This window comes from Symphalangus syndactylus, chromosome X (assembly GCF_028878055.3).
Source record: "Symphalangus syndactylus isolate Jambi chromosome X, NHGRI_mSymSyn1-v2.1_pri, whole genome shotgun sequence".
Taxonomy (NCBI): Eukaryota; Metazoa; Chordata; class Mammalia; order Primates; family Hylobatidae; genus Symphalangus; species Symphalangus syndactylus.
Genome location: NC_072447.2, coordinates 132,916,531 through 132,930,102, shown reverse-complemented (window position 1 = coordinate 132,930,102; position 13,572 = coordinate 132,916,531). Strand labels below are relative to the sequence as shown.

General features: G+C 44.8%; 1 long non-coding RNA gene and 1 pseudogene across 1 annotated transcript in view; one reads left to right on the top strand and one right to left on the bottom strand.

Annotated features, from left to right (window-relative positions):
* Nucleotides 1-12,505, top strand: part of LOC134736000 (uncharacterized) — a 65,183-nt gene extending 52,678 nt beyond the window's left edge. The window contains exon 4 of the long non-coding RNA XR_010119617.1: nt 12,426-12,505. This is a non-coding gene — a long non-coding RNA (uncharacterized lncRNA). The remainder of the gene's footprint in view (nt 1-12,425) is intronic.
* LOC129475401 (sal-like protein 4) lies at nt 4,221-10,531 on the bottom strand (annotated as a pseudogene).
* Nucleotides 12,506-13,572: the final 1,067 nt, after the last annotated feature.

Below are 13,572 nucleotides of genomic sequence, written 5' to 3'. Positions count from 1 at the left end.
ATTCCAGAAGGAAAGGCACAACTGGACAAAAAACATTTTGTATCCTAAAGTCAGGTGCAGTAACTAAGAGACAAAACTTTGGGTAATAGTCTTGATGCACATTTCAGTAAGGGCTTTCTACTTAGAGGGGAATGATTTCTCCACCCACAAGTTAGGTTTAATTGTTAGAGCAACATTTCATTGTTTGCTCAGTATTATTATATATACAAAAGGGGATTTGAAAAAAGGAATCACGAAAACATCTGACATGTCCAGCTGTTCCCACCAATACATCAACTCTTATGAAGCAGAAGAATAGGGTCTGGAGGCAGGGAACCCAAGGCTGGTTTATGCTGACTTCCTAGAACTAAATTGAAAGGGAAACCCCAACTTTCCACACCTAAATAACAAAAGGACCAGAGACTATTCTCTCTGCAAACCTCCACCTTTTCTGCCCGGCAGATGGGAAACTGAAAGTGCCTCTGACTGGTTGCAAAAACCAATCACAGGTTTGCATAAGAGTGTAATTTTGTAACTTCGAAATTGGTTGCAGACAGCAACAAATCAGAGTGATTGCGGGCCACCACTTCATTTGCATGAGGTGAACACCAAGTGGCCAATGGGAAACCTCTAGGGGGTATTTGGACCCAAGAAGATTCTGTATCTGGGCCCTCGAGCCGCTGCTCAGGTCCGCTCCCACATTGTGGAGTATACTTTCATTTTCAATAAATCTGCTTTTGTTGCTTCATTCTTTCCTTGCTTTGTCTGTTTTGTCCAATACGACAAGAACCTGGACACCCTCCACCAGTTACACTTAGGTTTAAGACAGCGGCCAGGCATGGTGGCTTACACCTGTAAACCTAGCACTTTGGGAGGACAAGGCCAGTGGATCACCTGAGGTCAGGAGTTTGAAACCAGCCTGGCCAACATAGTGAAACCCCATCTCCACTAAAAATACAAAAAATTAGCCGGGCATGGTGGCACAAGCCTATAGTCCCAGCTACTTGGGAGGCTGAGGCAGGAGAATCCCTTGAACCTGGGAAGCAGAGGTTGCAGTGAGCTGAGATTGTGCCACTGTACTCCAGCCTGGGTGACAGAGTGAGACTCCGTCTCAAAAACAAACAAACAAACAGACAGGGCCTGGGAATACTTCAGTGGTCATAAAATAGGAAAATAGACTATGGCTATAAAAAAGTGAAATATTTAAACTAAAGCTTTCATACCCAGGATTTGCCTGTTCCAACTTTGTAGCCTTCATGCAATACTCAGGGCAAAAAATTTGCATAATTACTTGGCATAAGTTGCACCAACTATATTTTTTAAAAATTAGTATGTGACCCTATGAAAGGAAACACTTCTTCCCATGAATTTCTCCTCTGGAATGAAAATCCAGTTCTTCAACAGAGTGGGCACTGGTGAACTAAATTAAGTCACCTGAGATTCCTTGCTCAGTGGCCCACCTCTTCTGGTGTTCAGGAGGGTAAAGGGAAGTGTGTGGAATACATTCGAACTCTTGTAGCTCCAACTGAGCTGTATTTTAATAAGCAGACATTGACTCCCTAACAACTAAAATAAGTCCATTTGAGGACATCCTATTTAAAGTTCTAAAGTTAAAGGAGGCTGGACACAGTGGCTCACCCCTGTAATCCAGCACTTTGGGAGGCCGAGGCGGGCAGATCACTTGAGTCCAGGAGTTTGAGACCAGCCTGGCCAACATGGTGAAACTGAAACCCCGTCTCTACTACAAATACAAAAATTAGCTGGGTGTGGTGGCAGGTACCTGTAATCCCAGCCACTTGGGAGGCTGAGGCAGGAGAATCCCTTGACCCCCAGAGGTGGAAGTTGCAGTGAGCCGAGATTGCACCATTGCACTCCAGCCTCCTGGGTGACAGCGAGACTCCATTTAGAAAACAAAAAAAGTTGGAGGAATTAGGCCAGGCGCGGTGGCTCACGCCTGTAATCCCAGCACTTTGGGAGGCCGAGGTGGGCGGATCACGAGGTCAGGAGATTGAGACCATCCTGGCCAACACGGTGAAACCCCGTCTCTACTAAAAAAATACAAAAATATTAGCTGGGCTCGGTGGTGGGCGCCTGTAGTCCCAGCTATTCGGGAGGCTGAGGCAAGAGAATGGCGTGAACCTGGGAGGCGGAGCTTGCAGTGAGCCGAGACAGTGCCACTGCACTCCGGCCTGGGTGAAAGAGTGAGACTCCATCTTAAAAAAAAAAAAAAAAAAAAAAAAGTTGGAGGAATTTGTAATTCTATAATCTTTTTTTTTTTTTTTTTGCTTTATTTTTGAAAGTACTTTCAGGGCCGGGCGCCGTGGCTCACGCCTGCAATCCCAGCACTTTGGGAGGCAGAGGCAGGCAGATCACCAGATCAGGAGATCGAGACCATCCTGGCTAACACGGTGAAACCCCGTCTCTACTAAAAATACAAAAAATTAGCCAGGCGAGGTGGCGGGTGCCTGTAGTCCCAGCTACGTGGGAGGCTGAGGCAGGAGCATGGTGTGAACCCGGGAGGCGGAGCTTGCAGTGAGCTGAGATAAGGCCACTGCACTCCAGCCTGGGCGACAGCAAGACTCTGTCTCAAAAAAAAAAAAAAGAAAATACTTTCAAAAAACAAAACAAAAGATGGGTACAGGGTTAGGAGACATACAAAACAGGTCCCTAAATAGATGATAACCTTGTCCATTTACTTGCAGACAGTTATCATGGAAGTATACAGTACTCCTCCCCACCCCACTAAGCTAAGTAGTTGTCTTTTCCACTGTGGTTCAATAAGTTCAAACTGTTCCACCTTGAAATAGGCGACAGTCTTGGGAAATAGCTACTGTAGGCTGTACAGAATTTCTATGTATATAGTTTGTTGAAAGTAACAAAGCTACTTTCAAGACTTGCCTCCTTCCAAAATTAAAAAATAATTATAGTCTGTATTTGTTTTGGTATAGATATTTTCTTTTTTGATTTTTTTTGTTTTTATGTTTTGCAAAGCAGCATAACAATTGTGATTGTAGAACTGCCTGAGGTTGCCATCTGTAAACATCATTTGCATATCAGTAAGAATAAGGAAAACGGGAGGAGGAGATGGGTTTTTTTTAAAAAAAAAAACAGAACAAATAATCCCATTAAAAAGTGGGCAAAGAACATGAATAGACATTTCTGAAAAGAAGACAAATGGCCAAACGACATGAAAAAATGCTCAACATCGCTAATCATCAGAGATGTGCAAATTAAAACCACAATGATAAACCATCTTACACTAGTCATATGGCTATTATTAAAAAGAGAAAAACTAACAGATGTTAGCGAGGATGGGGAGAAAAGGGAATGAACTCTTATACACTGTTGGTGGGAATGTAAATTAGTGTAACCTCTATGGAAAACTGTATGGAGATTTCTCAAAGAACTAAAAATGCAACTACTTTCCATCCAGCAATCCCAAAGAAAAATAAGTCATTATATCAAAAAGACATCTGCAATAGTATATCACAGCACTATTCACAATAGCAAAGATAAGGAATCAACCTAAGTGTCCATCAACGGAGGATTAGATAAAGAAACTGTGGTATGTATACATCATGGAATACTATGCAGCCATAAAAAGAATGCAATCATGTCTTTTGCAGCAACATGGATGGAACTGGAGGCCATTAACTTTGGTGAAACAAGCCAGGCACAGAAAGACAAATATCACATGTTCTTACTTATAAGTGGGAGCTAAATAAAGTGTACACACGGAGGTAGTGTGTGGAATGATAGACAACAGAGACTTGGAAGGGTAAGGCAAGGGGTGGATAATGAGTGATTACTTAAGGGGTACAATGTAGGTTATTTGGGTGATCAATACCCTAAAAGCCCTGACTTCACCACTACACAATCTATGCAGGTAACAAAATTACACTTGTACCCCATAAATTTATACAAATAAAAAATAATAAAAGAATAAAAAGCACGGTCTAGACTAGGGGTGTCCAATCTTTTGGCTTCCCCGGGCCACCTTGGAAGAATAATTGTCTTGGGCCACACATAAAATACACGAACACTAACAATAGCCGATGAGGTTAAAAAAAATAAATCACAAAAAAATCTCAGAATGTTTTAAGAAACTTCACGAATTTGTGTTGGGCCACATTCAAAGCCACCCTGGGCTGCATGTGGCCTGTGGGCTGAGGGTTGAACAAGCATGTTCTAGACATTTCACTCTGTCTACATTTCTTCTTCCAGGCAAGTTCCCCTTTAGCTTAGCTGACCACAATCTTGTTTTCTTCCAGGAAGTGAGGGAACCAGTCTCAGTAGCACCTGGTTTTTCCACATTGGCACTGATACCTGACTGGGAGCCATCCATCTTGGACTCAGCAGTGTTATTCACAGCAGAGTTGGCCCCCACAGAAACTAGGAGAGTGGGAACACCACCACTCTGGGTCATAGAGATCTTGCTAGTCTTCATGGCAAGACCACTGTTGAGCATGTTGGTGTATTGGTTCCACCACCTTCACTGAAGGGGCCAGGATTTCCAGTAAACATTTCTGAGATTCTTTCCATTCATACCTAATTGAGCCACAGTGTTCTCAATGGCTAGCTTCCTTCTCTGGTGTGCTGAGTTATTGTTTGCTCCATGAGTCATACAGTGGACCTTCAAGTTGCCTTTGGTGGTAAAAGCTTGCCCATGTATGCTGCACACAAAAGGCTATTCTCTAGTGTGAGTCCACTTGTGAATCTGAAGAGCACTAGTGGATGAGAAGTTCTTCTCACACTGTGTGCAGCTGTGTTGCTTGGCCTGTCAGTGTGGCTGGGCCGCTAACACCAGGGACATGACTGGGGATCCAACTAATGTGCCAGTGAAAGAGAGAGTTCCCTGACCCCCCTCACAGGACGTGTGACAGGTGTGGCTTGTCTGTTTGGTCGCCACTGCTGCTCAAACCTCTTACATGAGGGGGAGTACACAGACAGACAGGTGCAGGAGCCCAAGTGGGAGTGTGTTACAGTGTGCTCTTTTAGCCTTGCCATCTGCAGATGGCTTAAGTGTTAATCAGCTCAGTGGACCCTCTGCCTTTCTGCAAAGGCAGAGGGCCAGTGTGACAGCTTTCTGTATCCTGAGTTGTTGTCCAGAATCCTGGAAGAATCAGGTCACACATGGACTTGAAGGATGGAGAATGCAGGGTTTTATTGGGTGGTGGAGGTGGCTCTCAGTGGGATAGATGAGGAGCTGGACAGGGGATGGAGTGGGAAGATGATCTTCCCCTGGAGTTTGGCCATCCAATGGCTGATTCTCTGACCAACCCCAGCCAAACTCCTCCTGATGTTTCTTCTTTTCTCTCCTGTGCCGTGCCGTTCTGCCATTTGTCTGCTCATCTCCTCATCTCCTGCTTCTGGAGCCTCGGGTTTGGGGTTTATATGGGTACAGGATAGGGGGCGTGATGGGCCAAAAGCAACATTTTCAGCACAAAAACAGGAATGCCTGTTCTCACTTAGGGCTGTGCATATCCAGGCTTGAGGGTGGGGCCTTTGCTGGGGAACTGCCCTCTTCTATCCAGTATTTCCATGTCTCCTATCTGTGTCACCAGGAACTTCAGCTTTTCATTTTTATTTTTTAGAGACAGGGTCTCTCCTTTTTGCACAGGCTGGAGTGCAGTGGCACAATCATAGCTTACCACAACCTTGAACTCCTGGGCTCAAGTGATCCTCCTGCCGCAGCCTCATTAGTAGCTGGGATTACAAGCGTTAGCCACCAAGCCTGTTAAAACTTGAACTTTGACATAGGTTGACTGGGCTCAGAAAAACGTTGATGGGAGACAGCCCATCTCAGTGTGGCTGTTCTTGGGGTGCTCAGCTTTGCCCCCAGCATCTGGAGACTTTGACATAATGTTTTCTGCTTGGCTACTTGCCAGGGAGCATGCCTGGAAGGATGTGGTTTCCACAGCATCTGGAGTTTGGCTAATAGTCCTGGTCTCCCATCAGTGAGAATGAGTCATTAAACTGTTGCTCTCCACTGAATCGTTTTTTCAGCTGCTCTGCCACTGCAGGCCAGAAGGAACAGGACCCACTTTCCTGGTGACTGCTAGGGAAGCCTTCATGGCAAACCCTAGGGTGGGTTATATTAAGTGGATGCTAAGAAGAGGTGTGAGGACCTTTGAGTAGCTACTGGGGGCATCCTGGGAGCTGACTTTGTCCACAGTGGCGTCTTCTTTCAACATCATCATGGCCGATGGCACTTGTATTACCATTCTCACTGACCGTCATTGGCTCAGGACCCCTAAAATCACAGGGATTCTCTGGCGGGGACATGCTGAGAATCTGAGTGCCCATGTTCATCCAAATATGTTGTTGCAACATGACCACGTTGGTAAATTTCTTTTGACTAATGGGGTATGTACTTATGGATGAGTTGGTTCCGTGAACCCTGAGAAGTGTCTTTACGTTGCCTTTGGTAGAAAAAGCTTGGCCACAGATTTCACATTGGATGGGTCTCTCCCCAGTGTGGGTGTGGTAATGTATGTTTTTTTTTCCCAAGTGAGAGCAAATTTATTAAAGTAAAGGAATAAAAGAATGGCTACTCCATAGGCAGAGCAGCCCTGAGTGCTGCTGGTTGGCTATTTTTGTGGTTATTTCTTGACTACATGCTAAACAAGTGGCGGGTTTTTCATGAGTTTTCCGGGAAGTGGTGGGCAACTCCTGGAACTGAGAATTCCTCCCCCTTTTAGACCATACATGGTAACTTCCTGACATTGCCTTGGCATTGGTAAACTGTCATGGTGCTGGTGGGAGTGTCTTTTAGCATGCTAATGTATTATAATTAGCATATAATGAGCAGTGAGGACAACCACAGGTTACTTTCCTCACCATCTTGGTTTGGGTGGGATTTGGTCTGCTTCTTTACCACGTGTTTTTTTTATCAGCAAGGTCCTTGTGACCTGTATCTTGTGCCGACCTCCTATCTCATCCTATGACTTAGAATGCTTAACCTCCTGGGAATGCAGCCCAGTAGGTCTCAGTCTCATTTTACCCAGCCCCTATTCAGGATGGAGGCACTCTGGTTTGAACATTTCTGACATATTTCTCCCCTGCCTTTTACAAAGGAATCCTTAATCTTTTATTATTATTATTATTATTTTTTTGAGATGGTGTCTTGCTCTGTCACCCAGGCTGGAGTGCAGTGGCGCGATCTCGGCCCTCTGCAACCTTCGCCTCCCGAGTTCAAGCAATTCTCCTGCCTCAGCCTGCCAGGTAGCTGGGGCTACAGGCGTGTGCCACCATGCCCGGCTAATTTTTGTATTTTTAGTAGAGATGGGGTTTTGCCATGTTGGCCAGGCTGATGTCGAACTCGTGACCTCAGGTGATTCACCCGCCTCGGCCTCCCAAAGTGCTGGGATTACAGGTGTGAGCCTTCGCGTCTGGCCAGGAACCCTTAATCTTAAGGGTTAGAGGGACAAAGATCCATCTTCTGTAACTTCTTCAGGCTGAATTGGGCAATGATATTCCTGCCTACCTGTTAGGGTCTCTTGTATTCAGGGTAGAGAGGAGCTCAGTCAGAAAGTGTAAGTATGGTGAGGGCCATCCATAACTCTTGAGTAAGTATTCAATTTAAGAAAATGTTGAGTAAGCTTATCCTGCATTCCTACACAAAGAGTACAACAGCAATATTTTCCACCACAGTAAAACAGAGTAAGTAAAATTATTCCAAGTGAACTGAATAAGAAAGCTTTCCATGAACTGGGCAATTGTTGAAACCAAGATGATATGGTGTCGCTAGCTGATTCTAATATATGCCCAGAATTAGAATATTGACCCAGATTTTTACATTACCCATCCCTCTTGTTTCTTCTGAGCAGCAGCCAGAGATCACTGCTTGGTTCACAGGAATAAGCACGGTTAGCCTAAATTGCAGGAAAAAAAAACCTTAAAAACAACGAATGAGACTATAATTTAATAACAGGTGTACCATCGTTCTCGAAACAATTTTTCTCTCTCCAGTCTCCCATTTTTACTAAAGACAAATCATGGTAAGACTGATTTGCTTTATTATACTTGGCCTGATTATTTGTATAAAGTGCAGCAATAATAATAATAATTGTTAGATTTTTTTTTTGAGATGGAGTCTCACTGTGTCGCCTAGGCTGGAGTGCAGTGGCACGATCTTGGCTCACTGCAACCTTCGCCTCCTGAGTTCAAGCGATTCTCATGCCTCAACCTTCCAAGTAGCTGGGATTACAGGCACATGCTGCCACGCCCAGCTAATTTTTCTATTTTTAGTAGAGACAGGGTCTCACCATATCGGCCTGGCTGGTCTTGAACTCCTGACCTCAAGTGATCCGCCTGCCTTGACTTCAAGAATAATCATTTTTAACATAGGCTTTTAAAATTGTCTTTGATGGAACTCTGTCCCTTAAGAAATCTTAGATAATACTTTTTTTTTTGAGGTGGAGTCTTGCTCTGTTGCCTAGGCTGGAGTGCAGTGGCGCAATCTCAGCTCACTGCAACCTCTGCCCGCTGGGTTCAAGCAATTCTCCCGCCTCAGCCTCCCGAGTAGCTGGGACTACAGGCTAATTTTTTGTATTTTTTTTAGTAGAGATGGGGTTTCACTGTGTTAGCCAGGATGGTCTCAATCTCCTGACCTCATTATCTGCCCGCCTCGGCCTCCCAAAGTGCTGGGATTACAGGCGTGAGCCACCGTGCCCGGCCAGATAAGACTTTTTTAAAGCCAAACCCAGCCATGGGTTTGTACCATCAAATACCTAAATTTCCTCTTTTCTTGAGGTCCCAGGATAACTTGGGGCTCCTGGGCCTGTTAGAAAGCAACATTCTTTACTTACCGATCAGGAGCCCTGTACAGGGACTGTGTAGACAAGGCATGGAGGCCAGTTTTCCCAAGGGAGGTAATGCATTGTGAAGGAACTTAGGCAGCTTAAGACTCGGTGGCAAGTGAGACATTCACTGGGGTCAGAAGTGGCCTTGTTGCTGTTCTCTACCAGCAGCTGCAATTTCATGGTCTCTGACCCTGGCTTGGTGGTCCCACTCCCTTGAAAGCCACCAACCCTTGGGGAATTATGGTTTGGCACCACCCCAAGGAGTGTGGGTCCACTGTTGCTTTCCGGAGAAGGCCCAACAATGAGCCACCCATGTGGTCATTGGGGTTAACCCCCGAAGAAAGATTTTGAGATAGTTCTATGGAGGGGGTCCTTGTTACAAGGACAAGTTTGCTGTCTAAAGAGAGACTGGATTCATCTATGGGGACAGGTACAGAGAGTGCATGAGGTGCCATTGCCTACCACCATTTTGTTCTGGAACTTGGCAAACAGCTGGGGGTTTGCCTTCACCTGGGGATATTGATGAAAGTATACCTTAAGGTTACCCTTGGTGGTGAAGCCATGACCACACACAGAGAACATGAAGGGTCTCTCTCCAGTATGCATGTGGTGATAGATCTGCAAGGAGCTACCAGTCTCCCAAACCTTGCTACAGTTCTTACAGCTGTGCTTGTAGAGGATGGCCTCGTCTTTGGGTTCGACACACATCTCAGATGTTTGGTGGCTTATCTTTCTCTTTCTTGGATGGATATAATGCCACAGTAGAGAAAGGACTCTGAAAGAGCACAGAACCCAAGCCTGAGGTAGCAAAGCACTTGGGAGCTGAGATACAACATTCAGGAGCACCCATATCCTATCCAGCTTCAGGGTGAAGGGTGTCAGCCATGGGGTCACAGAGCTGGCAGCAGAAGGGATGTTGGTGAGATAGCTTGGCTTGTTTAAGGTGTCCAGAGACAGACTTTGGCTTCCAGCTTTCTGGCTGAGCAAAGCCACAGCTGCAGAAACTTGCTTGGACATGTGGCTATCTAAGGTCTTCAGGGTATTAGCTGGAGTGGAGAGTGTGGGAGGCCCGTGAGTTCACTTGAATGTAGATCTTCTCAGTGAGCTAGATCTGCTGTCGTTGAAAAAATGCTGTTGGTGCTGGGCAGAGGGGCCAGCAGCACATATGAGCTCCACTGATTTACCACTCCCTTGTCTCTTTGTAATGCCTGAAGAGGCACATTAATATTGGCCACTTTGCCTTTGGGTAAATAGCTTATGTTCTGGAGTGTGGATGGCAGGGCAGTCTCTGTCTTTAAGTGCAAGACAGACTCTGTGCCCAGCTTCTCCTTTATGTCCCCTTAGCTGCCACCATTTTCCTTGGGACTGTCGCTGCTTGAACTGGGCGGCTGGTGGCTTGGTACAGCTGCACAAGTCTTCTGAAGGCACTGACTCCTCGCTGTCATTCATGGTGAGGACAGGTGGATTTTTAGTGCGATTTTTTCTTATGTTCCAAGAACTCAGAGATGCTAATGAGTTCTGCACAGCATTTTTTAGAGATGTGAGTTTCCTACCCATGAAGCTGCTTTACCATCACTTTGTCCTCATTCACTTCATCACCATTCCCTGGGTGGTTCATTGGAGCACCTGGCTTGTTAAGATGATGGCTTGGAAAAGGGTGAAAATAGAGATGTGGAGAAATGGATATAAGTTGGGAGGTAGGGGTAAGGAGAGCTGGAGAGAAATATAGAATACTAATATGTCTTCATCTTGCAAAGTAAGCCGTTAAGGAGATACTATCTATGGTTGATTAAACAGAAAATATAAGTGGATGTATGTTATTTAAAGTGAAAAAGATATCTATTAGAGGAAATAAAAATAATGCTACAACTTTATTGGAAGGGGTGGATGGAAGGTAGGAATGGTGGAATTGAACTTAATCCTCATCTCTTGCTGGGCATGGTGGCTGACACCTGTAATCCCAGCACTTTGGGAGGCTGAGGTGGGCAGATCCCTTGAGCCCAGGAGTTTGAGATCAGCCTGGGCAACTGATGAAACCCCATCTCTACAACAACAACAAAAAATATACAAAAATCAGTCAGATGTGATGGTGCATGACTGTGGTCCCAGCTACTCAGGAGATTGAGGCAGGAAGATCACCTGAGCCTGGGGAGGTCAAGGTGGCAGTGAGCCATGATGATGCCACTGCACTCCAGCCTGGGTGACAGAGTGAGACTGTCTCAAAAAAAAATTATTCGTCTCTCATAGCATTAATAGATAATGTCAAAAAAGAAATATAAGCCAGGTGCAGTGGCTTGTGTCTGTAATTCCAGTACTTTGGGGGGGCCAAGGTGGGAGGATCGCTTGAGCCCAGAAGTTCAAGACCACCCTGGGCAACATAGGGAGATCCCATCTCTATGAAAATTAAAAAATTAGTCGGATGTGGTGGCGGTGGAGTGCACATGTGTTCCTAGCTACTAGGGAAACTGAGGTGTGAGGATAGCTTGAGTCCGGGAGGTTGAGGCTGCAGTGAGCTATGATCGTGCCACTGCACTCTGGCATGGGTGACAGAAATATACAGGCAGGGATAAATATTTTTATTTATTTATTTATTTTTTGAGATGGAGTCTTGCCCTGTTGCCCAGGCTGGAGTGTGATGGCGAGATCTCAGCTCACTGCAACCTCTGCCTTCCAGGTTCAAGCGATTCTCTTGCCTCAGCCTCGCATGTAGCTGGGATTACAGGTGCACCACACCCAGCTAATTTTTTTTATATCTTTAGTAGAGGTGGGGTTTCACTATGTTGGCTGGGCTGGTCTCAAACTCCTGACCTCGTGATCCACCTGCCCTGGCCTCCCAAAGTTCTGGGATTACAGGCATGAGCCGTGACGCCCAGCCAAGGCAGGGACAAATTTGAGGAATTTTTTAGAAGGTAAAATTTGCAGAACTTGGCTGGGCGCAATGGCTCACACCTGTAATCCCAGCACTTTGGGAGGCCAAGGTGGGTGGATCACCTGAGGTCAGTAGTTCAAGACCAGCCTAGCCAACATGGTGAAACCCCATCTCTACAAAACTACAAAAATTAGCCAGGCATGATGGCAGGTGCCTGTACTTCCAGCTACTCGGGAGGCTGAGGCAGGAGAATCTCTTGAATCCAGGAGGTGGAGGTTGCAGTGAGCTGAAATTGCACCATTGCACTCTAGCCTGGGTAACAGAGCGAGACTCCATCTCAAAAAAAAAAAAAATTGTAGGACTTAGTGATTAACCTAATACAGCGAATAAGGGAGAGGGAGGAAGCAAAGGTGATTTGAAGGGTTCTAGATTGAGTGGGTGGATGTGATATCATGACTGGAGTAAAGAACATGGGGTACTATCTAGTTCAAGTGGGGAGATGATGTGGTGGTTAATTTTATGTGTCAACTTGAGTGGAACAAAGGGTGTCCAGATATTTGGCTAAACATTATTCTGGGGGTGTCTGTGAGGGTGGTTCTAGATGAGATTTAACACTTACATTGATAGACTAAGTAAAACTGATTGCCTTCCTCAGTGTGGGTGAGTCTCTTCCAATCTGTTGGAGGCCTTTATAGAACAAAAGGCAGGGTAAGGGAGAATTCGTTTTCTCTGCCTGACTGTTTCTGAGCTGGGACATTGGTCTTCTCTTGCAGTTGAACTGGAACTTACACCTTGCTTCTCCTGTTCTCAGGAGACTTGGACTGGAACGATACCACCAGCTGTCTTGGATCTCCATCACTGCATGAGCCAATTCCTTATAATAAATCTCTGTCTCTCTCGTTATATATATATCTTGGAGAACCCTCAGGAACCTTGACTAATACACAAGATAAATTCAGTTTTAATTGTATGTGAGGCATTGTGGTAGAGATATATACTAGATACCCACACACAAGTGGGCAAAGGTCTGGGATCAAAATATCTATTTGGGAATCTTCAGCATATGGGTGATAGTTGAAATTATAAAAGTGGTTGAACTCTTGTGGGACTGTCATATATTGTAACAGGACGAAAGGTAGAAAGAATAGATACAGATACATGTAGGTTGGTTAATCTGATGGTTGAAATGTGGACTTCATATTCGATGTACTTGGTGTGTGTGTGTGTGTGTGTGTGTGTGTGTATTTGTTTATAATGAATTTAATTACTCAGTAATGTGCATATAACAAATTCCGTAGTGTGTGTGGTTCAGTCACTCGACTAATTTTTAAAACTGTTCTGCTAAAGCTCTGAGTTGAAAGAACTCATGGTGGTGTTGTTATACATAAATATCTTTACTTGATAGACCTCACTGATTACAGTCAGGATTCTGGTAGATAAATTGGGCAGATGAGATGAACTCCTAACCCTTCCCTGGTGCTTTCTGAATAAGGCCTGTGTTTGTCTGGCTGTGCCATACATTTTATTTTCTCTTTCATTCATTTGTAAGCCTCAGCAACAACTCCCTTCTCCAACACCTTGATATAAATTGCCTTCAAACTCTAATGGAACTTGAGAATGTTGATAAGCTCAAACTATGGTATCCTGATGTTTCCATAGTAACTAATGCACACCAAGGGGGAAAAGATGGAGAATAAATGAGAATAGCATTTTAACAAAATAAGTGAGGGGCAAAGAGGCTTTAGACATGTTATTACCTCTTGTTTAGGAATATGAAAATATTCATCTCCTTAATAATGGGGTTATAAAAGTTGCTACAATGAGACTTGTCAGTAGCCATTTATATTTCATTTTTCTCTATAATCATCATCATCAAAAGCATTTAAACGCTTCTCTGCCCAACAATACTGTAGAGAGTGA